The following is a 27,843-nucleotide window of genomic DNA, read 5'->3' as shown; positions in this document are numbered from 1 at the left end:
GTTATTGGCATCCTCTCTGGGCTTTAAGTTCCTTATGGGACTTAAAACTGTGAGGTAATGAAGTTATAAACTACCCTAATTTAATCTGTAACGCCCTAGACAACATGGTGAAAGAACCAATGAAAAAGAAGCCTAAAGGTCCTCTACTTCTCTTGACACACAGTAGTTTCCTTCTATTGCAACCCACTCCATACCACTACTGAATGTCTGAAATAATTATACTCAATAACAAAGTATCAAAACAAAAACGTAGGATAAAATTGTGAACATTTGAGAAAGCTGAATGTCAACTAGCTATTAAAACAAAGAAATATACCATCATGGATAGATATAGTACTATTTATGCCTTCAATATTACTAATTTATCCTAAATCTCAAAATTAACACAAACCACTCTAGTGCTAAGTGTCAAAGCATAATTCAGTTCAGCAGCTCAGTTGTGTCTGACTCTTTACAACCCCATGAATCACAGCACGCCAGGCCGCCCTGTCCATCACCATCTCCCGGAGTTTACTCAAACTCACATCCATCGAGTCGGTGATGCCATTCAGCCATCTCATCCTCTGTCATCCCCTTTTCCTCCTGCCTCCAATCCCCCCCAGCATCAGAGTCTTTTCCAATGAGTCAACTCTTTGCATGAGGTGGCCAAAGTACTGGAGTTTCAGCTTGAGCATCATTCCTTCCAAAGAACACCCAGGACTGATCTCCTTTAGAATGAACTGGTTGGATCTCCTTGCAGTCCAAGGGACTCTCAAGAGTCTTCTCCAACACCACAGTTCAAAAGCATCAATTCTTTGGCGTTCAGCTTTCTTCACAGTCCAACTCTCACATCCATACATGACCACTGGAAAAACCACAGCCTTGACTAGATGGACCTTTGTTGGCAAAGTAATGTCTCTGCTTTTCAATATGCTATCTAGGTTGGTCATAACTTTTCTTCCAAGGAGTAAGTGTCTTTTAATTTCATGGCTGCAATCACCACCTGCAGTGATTTTGGAGCCCCCAAAAATAAAGTCTGACACTGTTTCCCCATTTATTTCCTGTGAAGTGATGGGACCAGATGCCATGATCTTAGTCGTCTGAATGTTGAGCTTTAAGCCCAGTTTTTCCCTCTCCTCTTTCACTTTCATCAAGAGGCTTTTTAGTTCCTCTTCACTTTCTGCCGTAAGGGTGGTATCATCTGCATATCTGAGGTTATTGATATTTCTCTCGGCAATCTTGATTCCAGCTTGTGCTTCTTCCAGCCCAGCATTTCTCATGATGTACTCTGCATATAAGTTAAATAAGCAGGGTGACAATATACAGCCTTGACGTACTCCTTTTCCTATTTGGAACCAGTCCATTGTTCCATGTCCAGTTCTAACTGTTGCTTCCTGACCTGCATATAGGTTTCCCAAGATCATAGTTATTCTTCTAATTCTTAACATTTACTTTAACTTTAATTAGTATTTACAAGCACTATTTTGTTATTTCGTTCAGCAAGCATTGTTCTAGGATTTGCATAAACAGTGATAAAGATGATCTAGCCAGAAATGTTTTTAATACTGCTTCAAATTATTACCCATTAAAGCAAAACAGAAACTTGGAAGCAATAAAATCCATGAAAAAAATTTTCTGGCACAAGCAACAGTTCATTTTCCTTTTTAAGAGCTTCACGTTTCTAACTTGCATAGATTAAGTTTCATTTTTGTAAAAATTGCAACTTTCATAAAGAAGCAAAAAAGTGTAAACTGCTAACAAAGTATTTAATTACTAAGAAGGACCTTGTATTTAAAAACACGGAGTTGATGTGCTGCTGCTAAGTCGGTTCAGTCGTGTCTGACTCTGTGTGACCCCATAGATGGCAGCCCACCAGGCTCCGCCATCCCTGGGATTCTCCAGGCAAGAACACTGGAGTGGGTTGCCATTTCCTTCTCCAATGCATGAAAGTGAAAAGTGAAAGTGAAGTCACTCAGTCGTGTCCGACTCTGTGACCCCATGGACTGCAGCCTACCAGGCTCCTCTGTCCATGGGATTTTCCAGGCCAAGAGTCCTAGAGTGGGCTGCCATTGTCTTCTCCAGAGTTGATATGATTCCAGCTAAAAAGACAAAAGCATTTTAATTTGCACATCCCTAACCTGGATAAAAATATAATTTCCATTACAGTTTCTAAAATACTGAAATTAACTCACAGCCTTCCATTTGGGAACCACTGTGGAGAAAGCAATGGCACCCCACTCCAGGACTCTTGCCTGGAGAATCCCAGGGACGGGGGAGCCTGGTAGGCTGCAGTCCATGGGATCGCAAAGAGTCGGACACAACTGAGCAACTTCACTTTCTCTTTTCACTTTCATGCATTGGAGAAGGAAATGGCAACCCACTCCAGTGTTCTTGCTTGGAGAATCCCAGGGATGGCGGAGCCTGGTGGGCTGCCATCTATGGGGTTTCACAGAGTCGGACAAGACTGAAGCGACTTAGCAGCAGCAGCAGCTCTCTTTAAAGGGCTTAACAAGGATTAGAAGCCAAGGAAATAGAAACCATCCAACTCTGCAATCTCAAAATGCTTGAGAAGTTACATTATACAGGTCAAGTAAGTGTGAATAAACAACTGCTGTCCTCACTTGGACCACCTTATATTTCCCCATATCACTTAAATATATTATGTAATCTTTCAAATTTTCTCCAATTATGAGAATTACCTGAAATATTTCTTAGTCATAAGTTTAAAAATTTAAAAAAATCCACTTTGGCCACCTCATGTGAAGAGTTGACTCATTGGAAAAGACTCTGATGCTGGGAGGGATTGGGGGCAGGAGGAGGAGGAGACGACAGAGGGTGAGATGGCTGGATGGCATCACTGACTCGATGGACGTGAGTCTGAGTGAACTCCGGGAGTTGGTGATGGACAGGGAGGCCTGGCGTGCTGTGATTCGTGGGGTCGCAGAGTCCGACAGGACTGAGTGACTGATCTGATCTGATCTATGTTACCTTTTCTCAACATCTTGATTACTATCCTAATACAATTATCATTCCCATAGGCAAAAACATATTAGATTCTTTCCTTTCAGTTTCTCATATTTAGTCAACAAATCCTGACAGATTTCAATTTTTAAATTTTTGTTATATACTCTTCAATGTGATAAACCTGTGTGAACTTATTTCTATTCTTCTCCCTTCCCCCAACTGCTATACTCACTAACATTTCCTGCCCTAACTCCTGCTCCCAATATATGAACAAGTTTTAAATCAAAGCAGTTCATTAGAATCACCTACATAGCTTATCAATAAAAAGAAATACAGCTGTTAAGGCAGAGCAGAACTATTACTGCATTAGAGTCTCCAGACATTCCATTCTGCACTTCCCCATGCTCTCCCCATCCTTCTACTAGTCACTCAAAAGTGACTTAAACTGGTAAGCAAGTCAGCCTTTAAGTAATCACTATCTCATAACACTGTAGTCCATCTCAAACATCAGTATCAGATTATTCCTCTATATATTTATGAAACTCAAGGCTGGAAAACATCATTTAGTATCAAAGAACTTTATCTGAAATATTTTCACATTATTCCATTTAACTGTTAAAAAAAACCTGCTGTGTAAGTAATAACAGGTTGTTTGATGGTGGGTATGTCTGATCTCCCTGACCTTACCATGAGGAAGGAATCTGTCTTTTCATATACCTATAAATATAGGTTACAATTAAGCACAGTAGTACTTAAGATATTTCAACTTTGATATAAAGCCAAATGACAATACTACACTGTAAAATGCTGAAGATCAAAAGTGTAATTATTGGTCTCTTGGGATAGGGGGACTGGTGCTCAAGTTAGAATCCCTTTTCTGAATTCCACAGATAACTTTCTGCATCTCCCCATTAACCCCAAAAGAAAACTAACAGACTTCTGGTGATCAAGACAGAATAACAGAGAGACAGTGTTCTGTGACAGAACAAGTTTCTGCCATTACCCCTAGGTTGGCCAGTTTACAGATCAAAGATGTGACTGGCACTTCCGAAAAGTCCTCACTTTGTTGAGTAGGACTCCCCAGAAAGTTTCAAGGCTCCTAGCTAAGGAAGGGTTTTAGTAAGCTGACAAGAAAGGTCAGGAAGTATTTGGGGGCACAGGAACCTATAACCACAACTTTCAAAGGCTGTCCTATTTACTAGGTCTGAGTTCTAGCTGGCTCTTGTTTCCCAAGGTTAAGTGACTAGTGGTTTCCTGAATCCAGTATATTTGATGGAGCATAAGCTCATAAGAATTTACTAGCATTCTTATATTATCTACCCTAACACAACACACAGCAGGAAAAGATATATATATATATATATATATATATATATATATATATATATATATCTCAACCACTCTTTATTAGAAAACACAGGGTTAAAACAAAAACAGGAAGTTAAGGCTGTTACCCAGGAAAAGTGATTCAAAGTCAAGCATCCTATTAATGAAGCTGTTCAGATTGCCTATCACCGGGCAAGAAAATGGACAGGACAGACCACAATCTGATTCTTTATCTCAGAATCAGAACTATGATCAGATTCCAATACTTGTCAGTTCTGGAACTTGGAAGTATTATGTCCTAGAGGGAAAAATAACTGAGAAAGAAAACGGGGAAACGTCAACTCTAACAAAGTAATAAAAATGCTATCTAAAGTTACCATCACGTAACAGAGTAGGTCATAAGATAACTTATACAAACACTGTTTTAAAAGTTTAACTGGGTGGCTTGTTGCATTTATTTAATAGTTTTAAAAGTTTTCTTTTCAGCCCACCTGGGCTTCCCAGGCAGCACATTGGTAAAGAATCCACCTGCCAACAGAGGCAATGTGGGTTTGACCCCTAGGTGGGGGAAGATCCCCTGGAGGAGGAAATGGCAACCCACTCCAGTATTCTTGCCTGGAAAATTCTATGGGCACAGGAGGCTGATGGGCTACAGTCCATGGGATTGCAAAGAGTTGGACATGACTGAGGGACTAAAATTTAAAAAGTTTGCATTCCTGTATTCATCATTTATATATATATACACACACATATATAATATATATTATATATATAATATATATATAATAATATAATGTAATATATATACATATATTATATATATGTATATATATCTCTCTCTCTCAAAGCAACCCAAAAGATCCACAAAGCAATTTAAAGTTCTATAACATGAATTATAATCACTGCAAGCTGAGGGAGCCTTGATAATTGTTTACCATTCTTCTCAAAAAGCTTTGTTGTTCTCCATGCATCTTATTGCTAACGGTTCATTCAATAATTTTCATCCACTTTATACAAGTATGATTATAACAGCAATTGTTTTCATAATTCTTCTTACAAAATCTTTTAAGTTAATGGATGATCATACGACAATATTGGTGTAATGTGTAATACAGTAAAGCATTCACTTTTGTAGTTTTAATTGATGTTAATAGCTTTCTAAATGCCTTTGTCTTGTATTTTAAAAAATGATTAAGTCTCTGAAAAGGTCACCATATATTTTAGTATATTTTAAGAAGGCGTCCCTGGTGGCTCAGAGGTTAAAGCGTCTGCCTGCAATGTGGGAGACCCGGGTTCGATCCCTGGGTTGGGAAGATTCCCTGGAGAAGGAAATGGCAACCCACTCCAGTATTCTTGCCTGGAGAATCCCATGGACGGAGGAGCCTGGTGGGCTACAGTCCATGGGGTCGCAAAGAGTCGTCAGACACGACTGAGTGACTTCACTTTCAAAGCAGTGGTTTAAAGGGTTTCCCCAAGTGGAGCTAGTTGTGAAGAATCCACCTGCCAATGTAGGAGATAATAAGAGGTGCAGGATTGATTCCTGGGTTGGGAAGATCCCCTGGAGAAGGGAATGGCTACCCACTCTAGTATTCTTGCCCAGAGAATCCCAGGGACAGAGAAGCCTGACTAGTCCAAAGGATTGCACAGAGTCAGATACCACTGGATCGACTTAGCAGGAACACACAAAGTAGTGGTATCTGCAAATTTAGTTTACTAAAAGTTCACATGCATTCTGGAATGAGGCAATGACATATCCAAAATCTCAGCAATGTAGTAAAAAATATGTTTAGACAAAAATTAGCTGCTGTTCAAAAGTACAGTATTCCAAGAGCTTGAAAAATTTTCCAGGCTCAAACTTAGCTTAAAAGTATCAGCCTAAAAAGAATACCTGTATAATATATCCTCCTAAGTGGTCTAACTGGTTCCAAATAGGAAAAGGAGTACGTCAAAGCTGTATATTGTCACCCACCTTATTTAACTTATATGCAGAATATATCATGAGAAACGCTGGGCTAGAAGAAGCACAAGCTGGAATCAAGATTGCCGGGAGAAATATCAATAATCTCAGACACACCACCCTTATGGGTGAAAGAGGAAAAAGAAAGTGAAGTGAAGAGAAAAAAAGAAAGAAGTGAAAGAAAGTGAAGAGGAACTAAAAAGCCTCTTGATGAAAGTTAAAGAGAGTGAAAAAGTAGGCTTAAAGCTCAACATTCAGACGACTAAGATCATGGCATCTAGTCCCATCACTGCATGGGAAATAGATGAGGAAACAGTGCAAACAGTGCTGACTTTATTTTTGGGGGCTCCAAAATCACAGCAGACGGTGGCTGCAGCCATGAAATTAAAAGACGCTTACTTCTTGGGAGGAAAGTTATGACCAAGCTCAATAGCATATTCAAAAGCAGAGACATTGCTTTGCCAACAAAGGTCCGTCTAGTCAAGGCTATGGTTTTTCCAGTGGTCATGTATGGATGTGAGAGTTGGACTGTGAAGAAAGCTGAGCACCAAAAAATTGATGCTTTTGAACTGTGGTGTTGGAGAAGACTCTTGAGAGTCCCTTGGACTGCAAGGAGATCCAACCAGTCCATTCTAAAGGAGATCAGTCCTGGGTGTTCTTTGGAAGGAATGATGCTCAAGCTGAAACTCCAGTACTTTGGCCACCTCACTCGAAGAGTTGACTCATTGGAAGACTGATGCTCGGAGGGATTGGGGCAAGAGGAGAAGGGGACGACAGAGGATGAGATGGCTGGATGGCATCACCAACTCCATGGATGTGAGTTTGAGTAAACTCCGGGAGATGGTGATGGACAGGGCGGCCTGGCGTGCTGTGATTCATGGGGTTGCAAAGAGTCGGACACGACTGAGCGACTGAACTGAACTGAAGGATCAATCAGAGATCTGGATAACTGTATTACTCTCATTGAGTCATGAAGAAAAAAGAAGAGAAAAAAAGTAACTTCTAGATTTAAAAAGACTTCAAGAGATCTAACAGTCAAACTCAGTGCATAGACACATCAAAAATTGCAAAAACAAGAAAACGGGATAATTTGGGGAAATTTTTAAAAAGGATCAAATATTAGATAACATAAACTGTTGTTCAGTGTGATTATTATACAGGGTTACACAGAAAAAATTTTCTTTTCATTAGAGACACATATTAAAGTATTTAGGGTGAAATATCAGGAATAAAAATAACAAATACAGCAAACTATTAAGGAATTTTAAAACCTGAGTGATCAATTTACAGGGAGTTCAAAATAGTATTTTCCCTACTTTTCTGGATGCTTAAAAGTTTTCACAATAAAAAAATAAAACAAAAAGCTTACAGAGAAAACTATTCCTCTCCCACTCCTTTTTCCTAGCCACCTCCACTTTATCACTGTTTCTTATGTATTCTAACAGAGATATTCTATGCATATATATACGTACAATAATCACCATTCACAGTTCTCCCTTTTTAAATATCTTCCTTTTAGTCAAAGCAATTGGTTTTGAACTAACCTGATCAGACTCTACACCTCCTAACTCCTTCCAAGCCACTTTAAAACCATCTAGTACCTTTAATTAAGGCTATCATTTTCTAGACTAAATAGTTAACTCTAGAAACTGTAACTGTAGTATAGCTGCTTCTCAACAAAAGTGCTTAACAATATCTAACTTGATGTAACATGGGGAAAATTACCTTTCCATCCTATTTGAATTTCACCACTTCCCCAGCTAGGTTAGGCAAATTATCATCAAACTTTCCGTGACGTTATCTGAAATGTGCGCCAAAAAAAACACAACTTCCATTATAATATGTCATTAATTTTTTGTGACAGACCTGAGTGTATCTGGCACATGTGTAGTAGGTGCTAGATAAAACCTAACTGAACCTAATTATTATCTTCTATTGTTTCACTAACTTGAGACCAGGGCTCAAAACAAATTTTAAGATTTTCCAAGGGACTTAGAATAGTATTAGGCTCTTAGTAAGTGTTCAAAAGATATTCTGCCTTGAGTAAATCTGATATAAAACATTATGGTGGATAAAGACATTTGCTAGATTAAGAGAACTTTCCTTAACTACCATGGAGTTCCAAATTGTTAAAAGCCATGGGAATAAACTTCCAACAAGACGGCTTAATCTGATTCTCAAAGATGATTAAATTGAGCAGACTGAAGGGGGAGTGGCGTGCAAAGCATTTCCTCTTCATAATTATGCACTGAGATTCGGACTAAATGTTAAATTGACATACAGTAAGCTCTTCTTAATTAGTAGCTATTAAGACGCATCCCACCAGAAGTCCCAAGGAAGAAAAAGAACAGAAGCTGTCTGTCACAAGAGGTCGAAAGGTGTCCGCGGCGTGAGGCCCGTAGGCCTTTAAGGGGTACCTGGGTCTATGTATGGGCTCCCTGTTGCCCTCGGGGGCGAAAGTCAGCGACCTCCCCGAAAGGTCAAGCCTCTGGAGCCACGTTTCCCGCCGGAGCTGGGAGCAGAGCCGGAACGCCCCCGCGAGACACTGTATCCCGAGGCCAGAAGCACCGCCTGCCCGTAATCCCGCGCGACCCCTTCAAGAACGACCCGCAGCCCCCGCGCCGCAGTCCTCAGGCGCAGAGACCGGCCGCTTCCTGCACCCCCACAGCCTCCCTACAGTGGCAGACCACCAGGTCCCTGGGGTTCCGATACGCCTCGGCGCCGCCCGGCCCTTTGATACTCACACTCACAGCCGACCCCTCTTACTCCATCAGGCCGCCGAGGCGCCGGCGAGGGACCCCATTCACGCCCCAGCCACCCCCTTCAGCTTTGGGTCCGGCGCCCCGCTCCGAACCCGCTCCCCACCGGGAACCTCCGCCGCCGCCGCCGCCAGAGCGCAGGCGCACAGAGCTTCCGTCGCGCTCACTTTTATCCCCGCCTCGCTGCGGTCCGCCTTTCTCAACAACCTAGCTTTATTTGAACACACGAGAGTGAACAACGGACACAGAGGAACGAGACTTTACTTCAAAAGAATGGAAGATCACAAGGCAGACCAGCCGGCAGAAGAATTATCCCGCTGCACCGGACTCTGCTGTAACGCTGTAACCAGCCTCCCTCCTTTCTTTTCCATTCTTTTTGCTTTTTTTAGGCTTCCCTCTTGCTCCTATTCTCTTCCTAAGTTCTCACCGTTCTCCTAGGCAGTGGCAACTGTTGTGGCTAAATTTCCAATCACTCTTTCCTTGTAAAATTTACTGAAGCTTATTGAAAGATGCAAGAGCTTCAGAACAGACAGTCCCGAGTTCAAATCTTGACTTGCTGCTGCTGCTGCTAAGTCGCTTTAGTCGTGTCCGACTCTGTGCGACCCCATAGACGGCAGCCCAGCAGGCTCCCGCGTCCCTGGGATTCTCCAGGCAAGAACCCTGGAGTGGGTTGCCATTTCCTTCTCCAGTGCATGAAAAGTGAAAGTGAAGTCGCTCAGTCGTGTCCGACTTTTAGCGACCCCATGGACTGCAGCGCACCAGGCTCCTCCGTCCATGGGATTTTCCAGGCAAGAGTACTGGAGTGCGGTGCCATTGCCTTCAGTTCAGTTCAGTTTAGTCGCTCAGTCGTGTCCGACTCTTTGCGACCCCATGAATTGCAGCATGCCAAGGCCTCCCTGTCCATCACCAACTCCCGGAGTTCACTCAAACTCATGTCCATCGAGTCGGTGATGCCATCCAACCATCTCATCCTCTGTCGTCCCCTTCTCCTGCCCCCAATTCCTCCCAGCATCAGAGTCTTTTCCAATGAGTCAACTCTTCGTGTGAGGTGGCCAGAGTACTGGAGTTTCAGCTTTAGCATCATTCCTTCCAAAGAACACCCAGGACTGATCTCCTTTAGAATGGACTGGTTGGATCTCCTTGCAGTCCAAGGGACTCTCAAGAGTCTTCTCCAACACTCAGTTCAAAAGTATCAATTTTTTGGTGCTCAGCTTTCTTCACAGTCCAACTCTCACATCCATACATGACCACTGGAAAAACCATAGCCTTGACTAGACGGACCTTTGTTGGCAAAGTAATGTCTCTGCTTTTGAATATGCTATCTAGGTTGGTCATAACTTTCCTTCCAAGGAGTAAGCGTCTTTTAATTTCATGGCTGCAGTCACCATCTGCAGTGATTTTGGAGCCCCCCAAAATAAAGTCTGACACTGTTTCCACTGTTTCCCCATCTATTTCCCATGAAGTGATGGGACCAAATGCCATGATCTTAGTTGTCTGAATGTTGAGCTTTAAGCCAACTTCTTTGCTCTCCTCTTTTACTTTCATCAAGAGGCTTTTGAGTTCCTCTTCACTTTCTGCCGCCATTGCCTTAAGTACTAGTAATTTGTGATGTTGGGAAAATTACAAGTTTTATTGAAACTTACTTCCCTCAGAGTTAAAATTCAGATAGATACCGCAATCTCTCAGGGTGTTGCTGAGATTAAATGACATAATGTAAGTCAAGTGCCTGTCGGTAAAGCAGATAATTCGTGCTGTCTATCATAAAGCAGTGGAGAAGGCAATGGCACCCCACTCCAGTACTCTTGCCTGGAAAATCCCGTGGATGGAGGAGCCTGGTAGGCTGCAGTCCATGGGGTCACTAAGAGTCAGACACGACTGAGCAACTTCCCTTTCACTTTCATGCATTGGAGAAGGAAATGGCAACCCACTCCCGTGTTCTTGCCTGGAGAATCCCAAGGCCGGGGGAGCCTGGTGGGCTTCTGTCCATGGGGTCACACAAAGTCGGACATGACTGAAGCAACTTAGCATCATAAAGCAGATAATCCATTAACACCAATAATTATATTCTTATTAGTACTTGATTTATTTATATTCATTAAATTTAGCCCATGACCATTCCCTCAGATCATCTTTTAGTGACTAAAACTACTCAGATAAACCAAGTTACATTAAAGTTGATAAATTATTGAACTTCTAACATTGCTTGTTTAACAAGACCTTCAATGCCTCAAATGAAAGTAATCAGCTCCCTCCATCTATATGTAAATCCAGATTGGCTTCTGGAGGATTAAAGAATTTATTCCCATTCTGTACTTGTGACATCACAAGTCTTTGAAACACCAAGGTGTGGGGTATGCAGCGCATTCTTCTTTTAAAGGCATGCAATGGAAGAACTGTTTTACCTTATAAGCTCAGGGCCATGGTCCAAGGGAAAGCTTGTAGAAGACCAAGGTCAGCTGTTGGTGAGCATCAAGGTAATCCCAGATGAGGGTTTTTCAACCTTGGCTCTGTTGACAAGAGAAAACTCTTGTGCTGTCCTGCTCTAGAGCCCAGGAGCTGCAACTACTGAGCCCACGTACTACAGCTACTGAGGCCAGCATGCGTAGGGCCCATGCTCCACAGCAAAAGAAGCCACGGCAATGAGAAGCCCATGCACCACAACTAACCCCCACTCTGCAACTAGAGAAAAGTTCACACAGCATCAAAGACCCAGCAAGTCACAAATTAATTAATTTAAAAAAAATCTTCCAGCTAATGCAGGAGACACAAGAGACATGGGTTCCATCCCTGGGTTGGGAAGATCCCGTGGAGGAGGAAATGGCAGCCCACTCCAGTATTCTTGCCTGTGAAATCTGATGGACAGAGGAGCCCAGTGGGTTACAGTATATGGGATCACAAAAGAATCGGACATGGCTTAGGGACTAAAGCACAACCATACAGGCCCTCAAAACCAGTTACCACTCATACTACTATTCCCTGCTCGACTTGCTCCATCAGTTTCTACAACAATATTTCAAATCTTCTTCACTTTCTTTAAAACTCCTAACTCTATCAGTAGATGACTTTGTCTCCTACTTCACAGAGAAAATAAGAGGCCAGCAGATAAGAAGTTCTTTAACTTCCTGTTACTAAACATACAGATTTACAAATACTTCCTGTCATTCAAATTGAGGAGATATCTTCTCTCTCTTGTTTCCAAGACCTTTCCTTCCCTCAGTACTTTGGACTGCCTCTACTCTTACCCACTCAGGATCTACTGACTAGTGCTTCTCTTTAAAACTACTTTTTTTCTCAGTTGTATCTTACCTAGCATGCTTAAATTTTTCCTGTCTTAATTCTAATAGCAACCAAAAAAGCAGAAACAAAAAACTTGAACACTTGTCCTCTTCCCCCATTCCCCTCAAGACCATACTTTCCAAAAGCATTCTACAACTTGTCCCCATTTCTGCATCTCCTCTCTCCAAACTACTGCAATCTATCTTTAACTTGTCATTTCATCACATAGCTTTCACTAAGATCACCAATGACCTCTGTGGTGGTATTTCTCAGATTACATCTTCCTTGACTCCTTAGGAATAGACAACTCCTTTGAAACTCCTTTTATTTCCAGCACTGTGCTGTATTCTCAGGGGAGCCTGGAGCAGTTTCCTGATCTGCTTTTAAACCTTTCAATATTCTCAGTGATCATGGTAAAGTGTAGGCTAACTTCCAAAAGTACAAGATTTTCCAAGACTTGGCCATTGCCAACTTTAAGAACTCATTTCCCACTTCACCGGAAGATATGAGGAGCTTTAAGCCTCTAAATAGATGAACTACAAGGAAACTTCCAGAAGGCGCTATGGTCTTCTTGGACTCTCCAATGACCACAGTCTGGAAACCTTTATCTCCCTCCCGTACCTCCGGTGCAACTCCTACTTATCCTTCATGACTTCAAAACTCACTTCCTCCGGGAACCCTTTCTGATACCCTGAGAATAAAGCTCTTAGTTCATTGTGCGCCAGCGGCGCCTCGGATGTTCTGTATGCCAAGTACTATATTCTGTCCACTATGTTTACATATCTATCTCCCAGTATAGAGAGAGGTCAGGGAAGGCATTCCTTTCGCAGCCTTTTCCTCAGCATTCATCCCGCACAAGGCCAGGCACATGGGTTGCCCTCAGTGAAAATTTGTTGTCTGAACACCGCCCACCTTTGGGTAATACTCGAATTATCCGGTAAACGGCTGAGTCCCAGGGCTCTCCGCCTGCGTGGCAGGGAGATTTAAAGCCCTCGCACGGTGATTGGCTCCAGCCTCAGGGGTGTGTCCGGGCTCGCCGCGCCGGGGAAGTGCGCAGGCGCGCAGGTCTGGCGAGCGCAGGCGCAAGAAGGGCGCAGCTGGGAGTTCGGCCTGCGGGTGTCCGAGCTGTAGCGGCCGGAGAGGAGTGGCTGGACCTCTGCTTGGTGAGTCTCCAGGAGTAGGGATGAGTGAGCTGGCCGGGGAGAAGATTGGGATCATAATCCCAAGGAGAAAGAGTGTATCGTGACGGTTGAAAAGTTGGTGAGGTCGGGCTTAAGGGGAGGAGGTGGCGCTCTGACCGGGACTGGGCAGGTCCGGCCCTGATCGAGGACGCTGGACGCCGAGAGACTTATCAAGCGGCCAGAGGAGGAAGGGTGGAGGGATGATGGTTCTCTAGACTTTTCCTAGAAACCTAGCAGAGGTAAACTCCCACTCTCTAACTTCCCACCCTCACGGTGTTGCTGCGGTTGGGATTGTATGGTGGCTCCAGTGATCAGAGAAACTCTGAACTAGTTGTTTGAAGGAGGGTTCTGCGGTTCATAGCATTGGAGAGTCCATTCTGTCCAGGGAAGTCCAGTTTTACATTGCGGCTTTACTGAAGATACACGAAGGAAAAGGTCGGTAAAAGATCGAATTCCACAGGGTAAGCGGGGCGGGGGAAAGTCCTGGAAAGTGTTTCACATGGGACTTTTTCTCATCGTTAGTGACCACAATGCAAAGAAAGGCAGATGGGAGTTAGAGGAAACCGAAATTCGTCAAAGTTGGAAAAAGAAGATGAGAAAGGAGTATTAACTTACATCTCTCGGGGAAGGGTGGGGGCAATTGGGAGAGGACAGTATGGAAATTGGCAGCTTCTGACAGTGATCCCTCAGCACTGTGAAAATACTGTAGCCTGTTAGTAGCAGATACTTTAAGAATCGGGAGTGATATTACTCCATCTGCCGTGGTGCCCTTAAGATCGGTTTTCAGATGTCCCAGTGAGATACTGCAAGTATGGCATAGAAATGGTTCTTCCACTTTCTTGTCTTGCCTGGAAATTCTTGAGACATCATTAGCAAGAAATACTTTGACATCTCATCTTGAAACATTTCATAGTAAAAATTTTAAATATTACTGTTTCTGCCGCCAGCAAAGTTGATGCCAAGGCATGCAGTGATCACCTGTCATTCATTCCTTTGGCGAGAGGTAATGAGAAAAAACACATTCATGTAAATAATTAGGCGAAAACCCTTTTATTACTCTGCTCCTTTGACAGGTTATGTGAAAGTAAATAAAATGATCATATAATTTAACCTACAACTTAAATGTTTATCAGTGTTGCTAGAGTTCTTTTTTTAGATGCTTATGGTATGTGAATATGCACTAGAAAATTGCTTTTGTCTTAGTTCCAGAGTAGGAATGATTTATTTGTGCCATTATTTTTTTTTAACAATATTTACACTCTTTCCTGTAAACAGTAAAATTTCTGTATGCATCTTAGTGTTTGTTTCTTTTACTCCAAATCAACTTTAGTAACAAGCTCACTGAACTACAGATCACATCTTTTCTAATCATTGGGAACAATACCTTGAGCAAACAAACAGGCCCTGTTGCTCATGGGACAGTTATGGTGCTTCACTTGCTTTGAACCATTTGTTTTTTGTTGTTTAGGTCACTAAGTCATGTTGAACTCTTTTGCGACCCCATAGATTGTAACCTGCCAGGTTCCTCTGCCCAAGAATTTCCCAGGCAAAAATACTAGAGTGGGTTGCCATTTTCTTCTCCAGGGGATCTTCTTGAGCTAGGGATCTAACTCACATCTCTTTTGTTTGCAGGCAGATTGTTTACCACTGAGCCACCAGGGAAGCCCATGAACTATACCGCCATCATAAATTTTGCATTTTAGAAGTTTTACTTTAAATTTTAATAGACTTTTAAAAAACATTACCCTCTTCCAAGGTGATAATCTGTGAAATCATGGTTTAGCTATATTTTATACCTTTTCTGGTACACATTATAATATGTAGCTATTAAGTACATAAGCATTGCTTATATAACAAAATCATTTCTTTTCAGCTTTAGTGTATTTTTTAAAATATTTTTTAATTGAAGGATAATTGCTTTTTACAAAATTTTGTGTTTTTCTGTCATTCATTAACAAGAATCAGCCATAGGTACACCCATGTCCCCTGCCTCCCAAACCTCCCATCTCCCCCTCAGCAAAATTGTTTCTTGTTCTTGCTCTGCACTTTGGAAAATGCTGCTTTGGGCCTAATCTACTCATTTTTAAAATAAAATGAAAATTGAACTACCTAAACTCTAATGTTGATGGACTCCAAAATTCTCTTAGCCTTGTGATGGCATTCATTATTGTGACACAATTCTAACAAACTTATCTGGTGAAACCAGATTAAAGTAGAATAGCAAAAGGGAAAAAGAGGATTTTGCTCTTTGACATTTTTGTGAAATCAGCTGAATTAAGGTACTTTGTTTTCCTCCTGTGGTTCCTATGTCTTAAACATTCTGAAATCTGTTTTTTAACTGTCTTTGTACTTTGCATTCTGTATATGTTAGCATTTATAATATATGACATTGCTTGCATCCAAGAGTGCTGAACTTTTTATTCCAGTGCTGTATTTTGTTTTCAGGTCTGTAGATTGACAGAAAAATAAATGACGGGACTGGTCTTTTCTTTGTCTTGGGGGTGGTGGTGGTAGGGGCTTGGAACAGATGGATCCAGTGCCTCTAACAATTGGAGGAAGTGGATTGTGGAGCCAGGAAACAGCATCTACTGTTCTTTTGTAATCTTGGTGGGGGTGGAGATGGGATTCCATTTTACTCATTTAAGTTCACTGACATTTTAGTTTTGATTTCAGTTTAGATTGAATTATTACTAAAATATTTAAGTCACTATTCACTATATTTTTCTGGAATTCCTTCATCTTCTTGATTTTTGTGAGTTCTTGGATATAAAACTTGTTTAAAATTTATTTTAACAATGTTTTCACAGTTGAGATTACCTTTAGATTGCCTCTTGATGCTTTTGGCTGCAAAGGATATAATCAATCTGATTTCGGTGTCGACCATCTGGTGATGTTCATGTATGGTCTTCTCTTGTGTTGTTGGAAGACGGTGTTTGCTATGACTAGTGCGTTCTCTTGGCAGAACCCTATTAGCCTTTGCCCTGCTTCATTCTATACTCCAAGGCCAAATTTGCCTGTTACTCCAGGTGTTTCTTCACTTCCTACTTTTGCATTCCAGTCCCGTATTATGAAAAGGACATCTTTTGGGAGTGTTAGTTCTAGACGGTCCCATCACTTCATGGCAAATAGATGGGGAAACAGTGAAAACAGTGGCTGACTTTATTTTGGGGGGCTCCAAAATCACAGCAGATGGTGATTGCAGCCATGAAATTAAAAGACGCTTACTCCTTGGAAGGAAAGTTATGACCAACCTAGACAGCATATTAAAAAGCAGAGACATTACTTTGCCAACCTTTGTCTGTCTAGTCAAGGCTATGGTTTTTCCAGTGGTTATGTATGGATGTGAGAGTTGAACTATAAAGAAAGCTGAGCGCCGAAGAATTGATGCTTTTAAACTATGGTGTTGGAGAAGACTCTTAGAGTCCCTTGGACTGCAAGGAGATCCAAGCAGTCCATCCTAAAGGAGACCAGTCCTGGGTGTTCATTGGAGGGACTGATGTTGAAGCTGAAACTCCCAATGCTTTGGCCACCTGATGTGAAGACCTGACTCATTTGAAAACACCCTGATGCTGGGAAAGATTGAGGGCAGGAGGTGAAGGGGACAGAGGATGAGATGGCTGGATGGCATCACTGACTCAATGGACATGGGTTTGGGTGGACTTCGGGAGTTGGTGATGGACAGGGAGGCCTGGCGTTGCTGCAGTTCATGGGGTCGCAAAGAGTCGGACACGACTGAGTGACTGAACTGAACTTGATGCTTTTAAAATAAAATTCAGGGACTTCTCTGGTGGTCCAGTGGCTAATACTCCATATTTTCAATGCAGGGGGCCCAGGTTTGATCCCTGATCAGGGAACTAGATCCCACATGCTGCAACTAAGAGTTTGATTGCTGCAACTGAAAGACCCTGCATGCCACAACGAAGACCCAGAGCAGCCAAATAAATAGTTTTAAAAAGAAAAAGAAAATCCAAATTTCTTGGTATACTAGATAAGCCCTTCACAAACTATGTCCTGTCTGCCTGTTAAAGCCACCCTCGCCACTCTGTACACATGCACACACATACATACATGTTTTATTCCTGCATGTCTGTATTGTGGCACTTTTTTTTTTTTTTTTTTGACCATGCTGTGCAGCTTGTGGAATTTTAGTTCCCTGACCAGGGACTGAACCCAGGCCCTGGCAATGAAAGCACCGAATCCTTACTACTGGACTGCCAGGGAATTCCCTGTGGCGCTTCTTCAATAGTCTAAGATCACAATTTTTGTTTTAGAGTTGATTGTGCTTTATCCTGAGACGTTTCATAATTATTATGAAAAATTATACTTTTACTGAGCACTACATTCTAGCAAGGTTTTAAATTCTTTGTATAAGTTAACTTAGTCCTTACCACAACACTTGAAGTAATTAGTGAGAAAACAAGCACAGAGAAGTTGAGCAAGCCGTAGTCACCATTTGAAACCATTGTGCCTCCAAATACTGGGCACTTAATCACTATACTGTATTGCTTTTTGTATAAACAAGAATGCCATTCAGTCTGCTGTGGGGGAGTATTCCTTTCTGGGGATTTGAATGCTTATGTTTTCTACCTGTGGCATCTGACTCCTCATATCAGAATATTTGAGAAGCTTACCAAAAAGGATCTAAGTGAACTTGGAACCAGGGCCAAAGTACTTGGATGGCTTAGGTGAATGTTTCACTCAAGCAGGATAAAGCCTTGCCAATCATCCCCACCTCACACTTGGTATTTCCCTGGTAGATACCGTAGGTATGTCTGCCAAATTGTGTCTTTCTGTTCCCCAGCGAGTGAGTGCTACATTCTTGAGCCTCCTTATCTTTCTTATAAATCATCCCATTTCTGTTCTCACAGCCTTTCTTTTAGACGTAGTCAGTGTAATTGATTACAATCACATCTAGATCTTCCTTCCCAGGATTATATCCTGGTTACTTAGAGTATAATTGTGGAAATGCCAAGGTTGAGCAGGACTTGAAAACTTGGTGGTGTACATCAAGCAATTAAGTTATAATAGATGTTTCTGTAAAGCTGAAGTGTAATTTTGATCATTTTGATTAGTCGTTTTAGTGGTACTTTCTCCTTCAGCAGTATTATTTCTGTCTTGAATCATGTGCTTCAGTGGTCTTTGAAACCAAGATATTTAATAGATATGATTCAGAGGTGTACTTCTTATATTTGCATAGTGTTTCTTTTGGCGGTGGGGAGCGGGGAGGGCTTGGTATAAGAATAAAGTTGTTCCTGTAGGAGGAAGTAGAAAGGAGACTTGAGAGAGGAAGTGAAAGGAGGAACCTAACATTAAATAACTCGTCTCATCTAAGTGCTTTCAGGAAGAATTAAATTTCCTAATCAGAGCATGGATTCTTTTTGGCCTCTCTAGGATGTTTCTAGTATTTTGGAATACCATGTGCCTGTACTTGTACTCACATGGTATTCCAGTGTGTACATCGGAATACCATGTGAGTATACATGTGAACATTTTTCCTCATTTTCTTCCTTCCTTGTGTGTCAGCACTTCTAATGTTCCTTGTTAAAAAGAGAATTTAAGAATGAAATCTAAAGAAAAACCAAATTCTTTTATTCAGTAAGTGATGGTTCATATCTGAACTTCTGCTTCATTCTCTGTAATCCTTTTTTTTCTATTCTATTTATCCTCTATTTTTCATCTTTAGGAGTCTTTAAAAAAAAAAGAGCTGCTTAAGTGTAGTGTGTGTGTGTGTACGTGTGCACACACACGCATGCTCCATCATGTCCAACTCTTTTGCAACCCCATGGACTACAGCCCACCAGACTCCTCTGTCCATGGAATTCTCCAAGCAAGAATGCTGGAGTGGGTTGCTAGTTCCTCTTCCAAGGGATCTTCTCCACCCAGGGATCCAACCCACGTTTCCTGCATCTCCTGCATCGGCAGGAAGATTGTTTATCACTGTGCCACCTAGGAAGCCCGTATTGTGCATATACTTTTACTTTGTTAGGTGCCATCCTAGACACCTAATAATTCATGACATGAGATACCACATGTGAGGTAGGGATGATTGGCAAGGCTTCCAACAGCCTGAATGAAATATTCACTACAACCATCCAAGTATTATGGCTCTGATTCTAAGTTTGCCTGGGAGCTTTCTGATTAGCTTCTCAAAAATTCTGATACCAGGAGTCAGATGCCATGGAGGATGTAACAAATATCATGAGTGAAAATGGGTAAATTCATTAGTAATTGTTATTTCATGAGTCTTTACTCTGTGCTAAGCATGTTATGTAGCTTAACTATTAATAACTTTATTTCTGAAACAACCCTCTTGGTAGAACTGTTATCCTGATGAATGAGGAAACTGAGACTTGAATAGGTTAAGTAAATTGCCTGGGTACCAGAGCTAGAAGGAATTCAGGGTCTATCTGACATCAGAGTCTGTGTTATGAACCACTACATTATGCTCATTCAACACAGTATTTAAAGTATCTCACGTTATCTGGGAGTAGCAAGTTTAGTCACTGGAGAATTATAGCTGAAATCATATTCAACCCAACTAGGCCTTGACAGCATTTCAGATGGTCTTCGCCTCAGTCTAGGAAGACTAAAGTCCTATTGAGAGGTAGAATTTATGTGCATAAAACAACTAGAAAACTGAAGTGAAATGGAAAACTGTGTATATTTGGAGGCAATAGAGAAGAATGCTTTATTTTCCATATCCTAACTGCTGCTGCTGCTGAGTCACTTCAGTCATGTCCGACTCTGTGTGACCCCATAGACGGCAGCCCACCAGGCTCCCCTGTCCCTGGGATTCTCCAGGCAAGAACACTGGAGTGGGTTGCCATTTCCTTCTCCAATGCATGAAAGTGAAAAGCGAAAGTGAAGTCGCTCAGTCGTATCTGACTCTTAGCAGACCTGGTAGGTCTGCAGCCTACCAGGCTCCTCCATCCATGGGATTTTCCAGGCAAGAGTACTGGACTGGGGTGCCATTGCCTTCTCCGATCCTAACTACAGTGTAGCATAAAATACACATTGCAAAAGAAACAAAGGTAATTTTCTTAACATCAGATATGTTCCTTTACTTGACAACAGATGCTTGAAAAATGCTTGTGGTATGTATTGAGAGAGACGTGTTCTAGGACCAGGGTTCCTTTCTGCTGGTAGGAAAGGACTAGGTAGGCTGCTGACTCGTCCTTGCTCTGCAAGAGTTTTCAGTTCTCTTGGGGAGGTCACCATAGCTACATGGTACTTTTTACCTATTCCCTTCTGACAGCCCTGGCCTACAGTTTCCCTTTTCAGCTGGACTCTGTTCCCTCTTGCCATCTTATGACCACACTCCTCTGCCTTTTCTTTCCCAGCTGCCATCAAGTCTGTTCCAAAAAGTATACCCCCACCCCCGCCACTTCTCCAGTAAAGATTGTGTAATATAGAGAGAGCCTAAGAATTATACTTTATTCTCATAGCATAAAAAAGTTAGACTAGGTGATCTCTGAGGTTTATTTCCCTTTAGAGATAGTTCTCTGAGATGAGAATTAAAAAGAAATTTTATTCACATATAATTGGTTAATTAAGCATAAAATTTCTGTAGGCTTATATTTTCCAGTTGGTGTTCTGTGGAACCGTGGATTCTTTGGGATTAATAAAAAGCATTATTGGAAGGAAAGGTTTTATGGTCATCTATGTGTGAGTGGAAGTGAGAAGTAGATTTAAGGGACTAGATCTGATAGACAGAGTGCCTGATGAACTATGGACGGAGGTTCATGCCATTGTACAGGAGACAGGGATCAAGACCATCCCCAAGAAAAAGAAATGCAAAAAAGCAAAAGGGCTGTCTGAGGAGGCCTTACAAATAGCTGTAAAAAGAAGAGAAGCAAAAAGCAAAGGAGAAAAGGAAAGATATATCCATTTGAATGCAGAGTTCCGAAGAATAGCAAGGAGAGATAAGAAAGCCTTCCTCAGCGATCAATGCAAAGAAATAGAGGAAAACAATAGAATGGGAAAGACTACAGATCTCTTCAAGAAAATCAGAGATACCAAGGCAACATTTCATGCAAAGATGGGCTCAATAAAGGACAGAAATGGTAGGGACCTAACAGAAGCAGAAGATATTAAGAAGAAGTGGCAAGAATACACAGAAGAGCTGTACAAAAAAGATCTTCACAACACAGATAATCATGAAGGTGTGATCACTCACACTCACCTAGAGCCAGACATCCTGGAATGTAAAGTCAGGTGGGCCTTAGCAAGCATCACTACAAACAAAGCTAGTGGAGGTGATGGAATTCCAGTTGAGCTATTTCAAACTCTAAAAAATGATGCTGTGAAAGTGCTGCACTCAATATGTCAGCAAATTTGGAAAACTCAGCAGTGGCCACAGGACTGGAAAAGGTCAGTTTTCATTCCAGTCCCAAAGAAAGGTAATGCCAAAGAATGCTCAAACTACCACACAATTGCACTCATCTCACACACTAGTAAAGTAATGCTCAAAATTCTCCAAGCCAGGCTTCAGCAATACGTGAACCGTGAACTTCCTGATGTTCAAGCTGGTTTTAGAAAAGGCAGAGGAACCAGAGATCAAATTGCCAACATCCGCTGGATCATGGAAAAAGCAAGAGAGTTCCAGAAAAACATCTATTTCTGCTTTATTGACTATGCCAAAGCCTTTGACTGTGTGGATCACAAGAAACTGTGGAAAATTCTGAAAGAGATGGGAATACCAGACCACCTGACCTGCCTCTTGAGAAACCTGTATACAGGTCAGGAAGCAACAGTTAGAACTGGACATGGAACAACAGACTGGTTCCAAATAGGAAAAGGAGTACGTCGAGGCTGTATATTGTCACCCTGCTTATTTAACTTATATGCAGAGTACATCATGAGAAATGCTGGGCTGGAGGAAGCACGAGCTGGAATGAAGATTGCCGGGAGAAATATCAATAACCTCAGATATGCAGATGACACCACCCTTATGGCAGAAAGTGAAGAAGAACTAAAGAGCCTCTTGATGAAAGTGAAAAAGGAGAGTGAAAAAGCTGGCTTAAAGCTCAACATTCAGAAAACTAAGATCATGGCATCCGGTCCCAATAGATGGGGAAACAGTGGAAACAGTGGCTGACTTTTTCTGGGCTACAAAAATCACTGCAGATGGTGATTGCAGCCATGAAATTAAAAGATGCTTACTCCTTGGAAGGAAAGTTGTGACCAACCTAGATAGCATATTCAAAAGCAGAGACATTACTTTGCCAACAAAGGTCCGTCTGGTCAAGGCTGTTTTTTCCAGTAGTCATATATGGATGTGAGAATTGGACTGTGAAGAAAGCTGAGCACCGAAGAATTGATGCTTTTGAACTGTGGTGTTGGAGAAGACTCCTTAGAGTCCCTTGGACTGCAAGCAGATCCAAGCAGTCCATCCTAAAGAAGATCAGTCCTGGGTGTTCATTGGAGGGACTGATGTTGAAGCTGAAACTCCAATACTTTGGCCAGCTCATGCGAAGAGCTGACTCATTGGAGAAGACCTTGATGCGGGGAAAGATTGAGGGCAGGAGGAGAAGGGGACGACAGAGAATGAGATGGTTGGATGGCATCACCAACACAGTGGACATGGGTTTGGGTGGACTTCAGGAGTTGGTGATGGACAGGGAGGGCTGGCATGCTGTGGTTCATGGGGTCGCAAAGAGTTGAACACAACTGAGTGACTGAACTGAACTGAACTGAATGTGTGAGTGGGACAAAGTTGAACAAATTTCTTCACTGCTTAAGACTTCTGATTTCCAGTCAAGAATTTAATGAGCCAGCCAGTCTATAATGTGAGGATATACATGAACAGTAGGAGGAGATGGGAAGATATAAGAGTTAAATATCATCATCGTAGAAAGTCAGTGGATGATACCCAAAATTGACAAATATCAAGAAATAACACCATAAACATGATTTAGAGATTGGGAGTTAAATGCTAAAATGACTAATACTGTTGAAAATTTTTCTCTGGGGTCTTGGGAGCAGGAATTGGTTTGGGGGAAGAGGGAGGGCAGGTGAACTGCTATTTATTACTGCTGTAGAGCTATTTGATATCTCAAACCATGTGTATATACTTTATTAAAATTAAACATGGAAGAATATCACAGCTTCAAAAATAATTTTTGATAGCTGAATGACATTCCATCATGTAGTTATACCATACTTTTTCAATCAGATCTCTTACCATTGGTTATATAGACCTCTTTGAATTTTTTAACATTATAAATAATATTGACACTAAGGTATTTTTGTCTTATCTGTGATTTTCTTCTAAATTGATAAAAATGAGAAAAGGCCAGAGAAGAGGGATATTTTATTTTTTCTTGTATAAATTTCATTATCCTTTGAGAATTTTGATTTTTTAATCAGCATTTTATCTTCTTAAATAGTATTCAAGTTAAACTTTAATTGTATAGGAGTAAGAATTGAAATGGCCAGATAATCTGAATGCAAAATCCATCACTGCTTCCACTTTTCTGCCTTCTATTTTTCATGAAGTGATGGGAGCAGATGTCACGATCTTGGTTTTTTTAATGTTGAGTTTTAAGCCAGCTTTTTGACTCTCCTTTTCCACTTTCATTTAGAGTCTCTTTAGTTCCTCTTCACTTTCTGCCATTAGAGTGGTTCATCTGCATATCTAAGGTTGTTGATATTAAACTATACATATTTTTAATGTAGCATTAAGACTTATTGATAGAAATAATAGTGTTTAACCTTTTGTAATGACCATTTTAAGTCTTTCCAGAAAATCAGCGTTTTCAAATATACTAGCATGTAAATAATGCATTGGTTGTTGTCTTATTTAAATTTCGCTTTCTATTACACAGTTATTAATAATAGCCAGGAATACCAGTTTTAAAGTAATTTTCTCTTATTACAAGAAGTAAAATTTGAAGTTTTTTTTCTTTTAAAAATACAGAAATACATGTTTTCAGAATTCCAAGAAATTGGAAGAAGTTAATGAAGAAAGCTATAAGATGTATTTCTTAACATGGTTGTTCTGCCATTTTCCAACCATTTTTCTTACTTGAAAAGAAAGGTGATCCATTTAATATAAAATATACTTTTTATTTCAGTGGTGCCTACTCTCTAGCTGCTATCATATATTATTTTAACTAAATCTCTAACTTAGATTTTACACTGTGGCAGAGAATAGTTTGTTTCGCATAGTAAAAGCTACAAAATTAATGTTTTCCTTCCTGTCTTCCTTTTAATTCCTACTCAAACTTTTTTCTTTTATTAGTCTATTCTTTCTCATAGTCTTTCTCTACTCTTAAGACTTTTTCAGTTTTTTTTTGTAATTTAAGATATTATTCATATAAAATTCACCATTTTAAAGTATACCATTTAGGAGCTTTTAGCATATTCATATGACTGGAACCATCACCACTAATTCCAGAACATTTCCATTACCTGCAAACAGCCCCATACCTATTGATAGTCAGTCCCACCTCCCCCTACCCTGGCAACAACTAATCTACTTTCTGCCTTTATGGATTTATCTATTTTGGACATTTTATATAAATGGCATTATACAATATGGGGCCTTTTGTATCTGGCTTTGTTCAGTAAGAATTAGGCTTTTGAGGCTCATACATGTTATAGCCTTTTTATACAGTTCACAGGGTTCTCATGGCAAGTATACTAGAGTGGTTTGCCATTCCCTCCTCTAGTGGATCACATTTTCTCAGAACCCTACACTATGACCCATCTGTTTTGAGTGGCCCTGCACAGTACAGCTCCTAGCTTCCTTGAGCTCCTTTGCCATGACAAGGCAGTGATGTGGAAACTCTTAAAGAGATGGGATTAAAGAGATGGGAATACCAGACCATCTTAACCTGTGTCCTGAGAAACCTGTATGTGAGTCAAGAACAACAGTTAGAACAACAGTTAGAACCTTGTATGGAACAACTGACTGGTTCAAGATTGAGAAAGGAGTATGACAAGGCTGTTTATTGTCATCCTGTTTATTTAACTTATACTTAGAACACGTAATACAAAATGCTGGACTGGATGAATTACAAACTGGAATCAATCAAAATGGCTGGGAGAAATATCAACAACCTCAGATATGTGGATGATACCACTTTAATGGCAGAAAGTGAAGAGGAACTAAAGAGCCTGTTGATGAGGGTGAAAGAAGAGAGTGAAAAAGCCAGTTAAAACTCAGTATTAAAAAAACTAAGATCATAGCATCCAGTCCCATCACTTCATGTCAGATGGAAGAGGAAAAGATGGAAGCAGTGACAGGTTTCCTCTTGTTGGGCTTTGAAATCACTGCAGATGGTGGGTGCAGTCATGAAATTAGAAGACGGTCGCTTCTTGGCAGGAAAGCCATAACAAACCTAGACAGTGACAAAAGCAGAGACATCACTTTTGCCGACAAAGGTCCTTATAGTCAAGGCTGTGGTCTTCCCAGGAGCCATGTATGGATGTGAGAGCTGGACCATAAAAGAAGGCAGAACGCTGAAGAATTGATGCTTTTGAACTGTGGTGCTGGAGAAGACTCTTCAGAGTCCCATGGACTGCAAGGAGATAACTTTGGCCACCTGATGCAAAGAGCTGACTCATTGGAAAAGACCCTGATGCTGGGAAAGATTGAAAACAGAAGGAGAAGAGGGTAACAAGGGATGAGATGGTTGGGTGTCATCACTGATTCAATGGACATGAACTTGGGCAAGCTCCAGAAGATGGTGGGGAACAAGGAAGCATGGTGTGCTGTAGTCCATAAGATTGCAGAGTCAGACGCTACTTGGCAACTGAACAAGAACAACATGTTATAGCATGTAACATTCCTTTCTGTGGCTGAATGATACTCCATTGTGGACATTTGAGTTTTTCCCTGCCTTTTCTTTTTTTAATTGAAGTATGTGTGTAGTTAATAAGTCGTGTCCGACTCTTTGCGACCACGTGGACTGTTGCCTGCCAGGCTCCCCTATCCATGGGATTCTCCAAGCGAGAATACTGGAGTGGGTTGCCATTTCCTCCTCCAGGAATTGAAGTATAGTTGATTTATAATACTGTGTTAGTTTTGGGTATACAGCATAGTGATTCAGTTATTTCTTTTTTTAGATTATATTCCACTATAGGTTATTGCAAGATTATAATTCCCTATGCTATATAGTAAATCCTGGTTGTTTTATCTAGTTCATGTATAGTAGTTTGTACCTGTTAATCCCTTACTCCTAACTGTCCGTCCCTCCTCCCTCCCCTTTGGTAATCATAAGTTTGTTTTCTGTGTCTGTGAGTCTGTTTCTGTTTTGTATGTAAATTCATTTGTATTATCTTTTAGATTCCACATATAAGCGATATCATATAGTATTTGTCTTGCTCATTTGTCATTTCATTAAGCATGATCTCTAGGTCCACCCATGTTGCTGCAAATAGCAATATTTCATTCTTTTTTATAGCTGAGTAATGTTTCATGATATATGTATATACCACATCTTCTTGAAGTACTCATCTGTTAGTGGACACTTGGGTTGTTTCCATGTCTTGGCTATTGTAAATAGTGCTGCTGTGAAATTGGGGTGCAGGTATCTTTTTGAATTAGTTTTCATTTTTTCCAGATACATACCTAGGAACTGGGATTGCTGGGTCGTATGGTAGCATTATTTTTTTCAGGACCCTCCATACTATTTTCCATGGTGGCTGCAGCAATTTACTTTCCCACCAACAGTGTAGGAGGGTTCCTTTTTCTCCACACTTTCTCTCACATTTATTATTTATAAACTGTTTGATGATGGCCATTCTGAATGGTGTGAGGTGACACCTCATTGTGATTTTGATTTACATTTCTCTAATAATTAGGGATATTGATTGTTTTGGCCACACCCTGCAGTGTGTGGGATCTTGGTTCCCCAAACAGAGATTGAACCCAGGGCCTCAGCAGTGAGAGCACAGAGTCCTAACCATTGGACCACCAGGGGAATTCCCTTTTGATATGATTTTAAATGGAAATTTTTTTATTTCTTTCTCTTTCTGATATTTCATTATTAGTATAAAGAAATTCAACAGATCTCTCTATTAATCTTATATCCTGCTGCCTTTCTGAATTCATTTATTAGTTCTGGTGCATGTATGGATGTGAGAGTTGGACTGTGAAGAAGGCTGAGCACCGAAGAATTGATGCTTTTGAACTGTGGTGTTGGAGAAGACTCTTGGGAGTCCCTTGGACTGCAAGGAGATCCAACCAGTCCATTCTAAAGGAGATCAGCCTTGGGATTTCTTTGGAAGGAATGATGCTGAAGCTGAAACTCCAGTACTTTGGCCACCTCATGCGAAGAGTTGACTCATTGGAAAAGACTCTGATGCTGGGAGGGATTGGGGGCAGGAGAAGGGGATGACAGAGGATGAGATGGCTGGATGGCATCACTGACTCGATGGACGTGAGTCTGAGTGA

The 27,843-nt window shown here is 41.1% G+C and overlaps 2 protein-coding genes across 7 annotated transcripts in view; one reads left to right on the top strand and one right to left on the bottom strand.

Annotated features, from left to right (window-relative positions):
• ZNF106 (zinc finger protein 106) overlaps positions 1-9,113 on the bottom strand; it is a 51,689-nt gene extending 42,576 nt beyond the window's left edge. For all 3 annotated transcript variants that reach the window (XM_005903989.3, XM_005903990.3, XM_070378156.1), the window contains exon 1: positions 8,971-9,113. The gene's annotated coding sequence lies outside the window, so the exon portion shown is untranslated. The remainder of the gene's footprint in view (positions 1-8,970) is intronic.
• A 4,185-nt stretch (positions 9,114-13,298) lies between these two features.
• The window catches only part of SNAP23 (synaptosome associated protein 23), a 42,385-nt gene continuing 27,840 nt past the window's right edge, over positions 13,299-27,843 (top strand). Inside the window, exon 1 of one of the 4 annotated variants that reach the window (XM_070378152.1) lies at positions 13,299-13,424. The gene's annotated coding sequence lies outside the window, so the exon portion shown is untranslated. Of the gene's footprint in view, positions 13,425-13,854; positions 13,878-27,843 lie in introns of those variants that run through there. The other 3 variants (XM_070378155.1, XM_070378154.1, XM_070378153.1) reach the window with 3 other exon arrangements.

Source organism: Bos mutus, chromosome 10, assembly GCF_027580195.1.
Source record: "Bos mutus isolate GX-2022 chromosome 10, NWIPB_WYAK_1.1, whole genome shotgun sequence".
NCBI classification, from domain to species: domain Eukaryota; kingdom Metazoa; phylum Chordata; class Mammalia; order Artiodactyla; family Bovidae; genus Bos; species Bos mutus.
The sequence above is the reverse complement of the archived record's forward strand: the minus strand, read 5'-3'. Positions and strand labels throughout refer to the sequence as shown.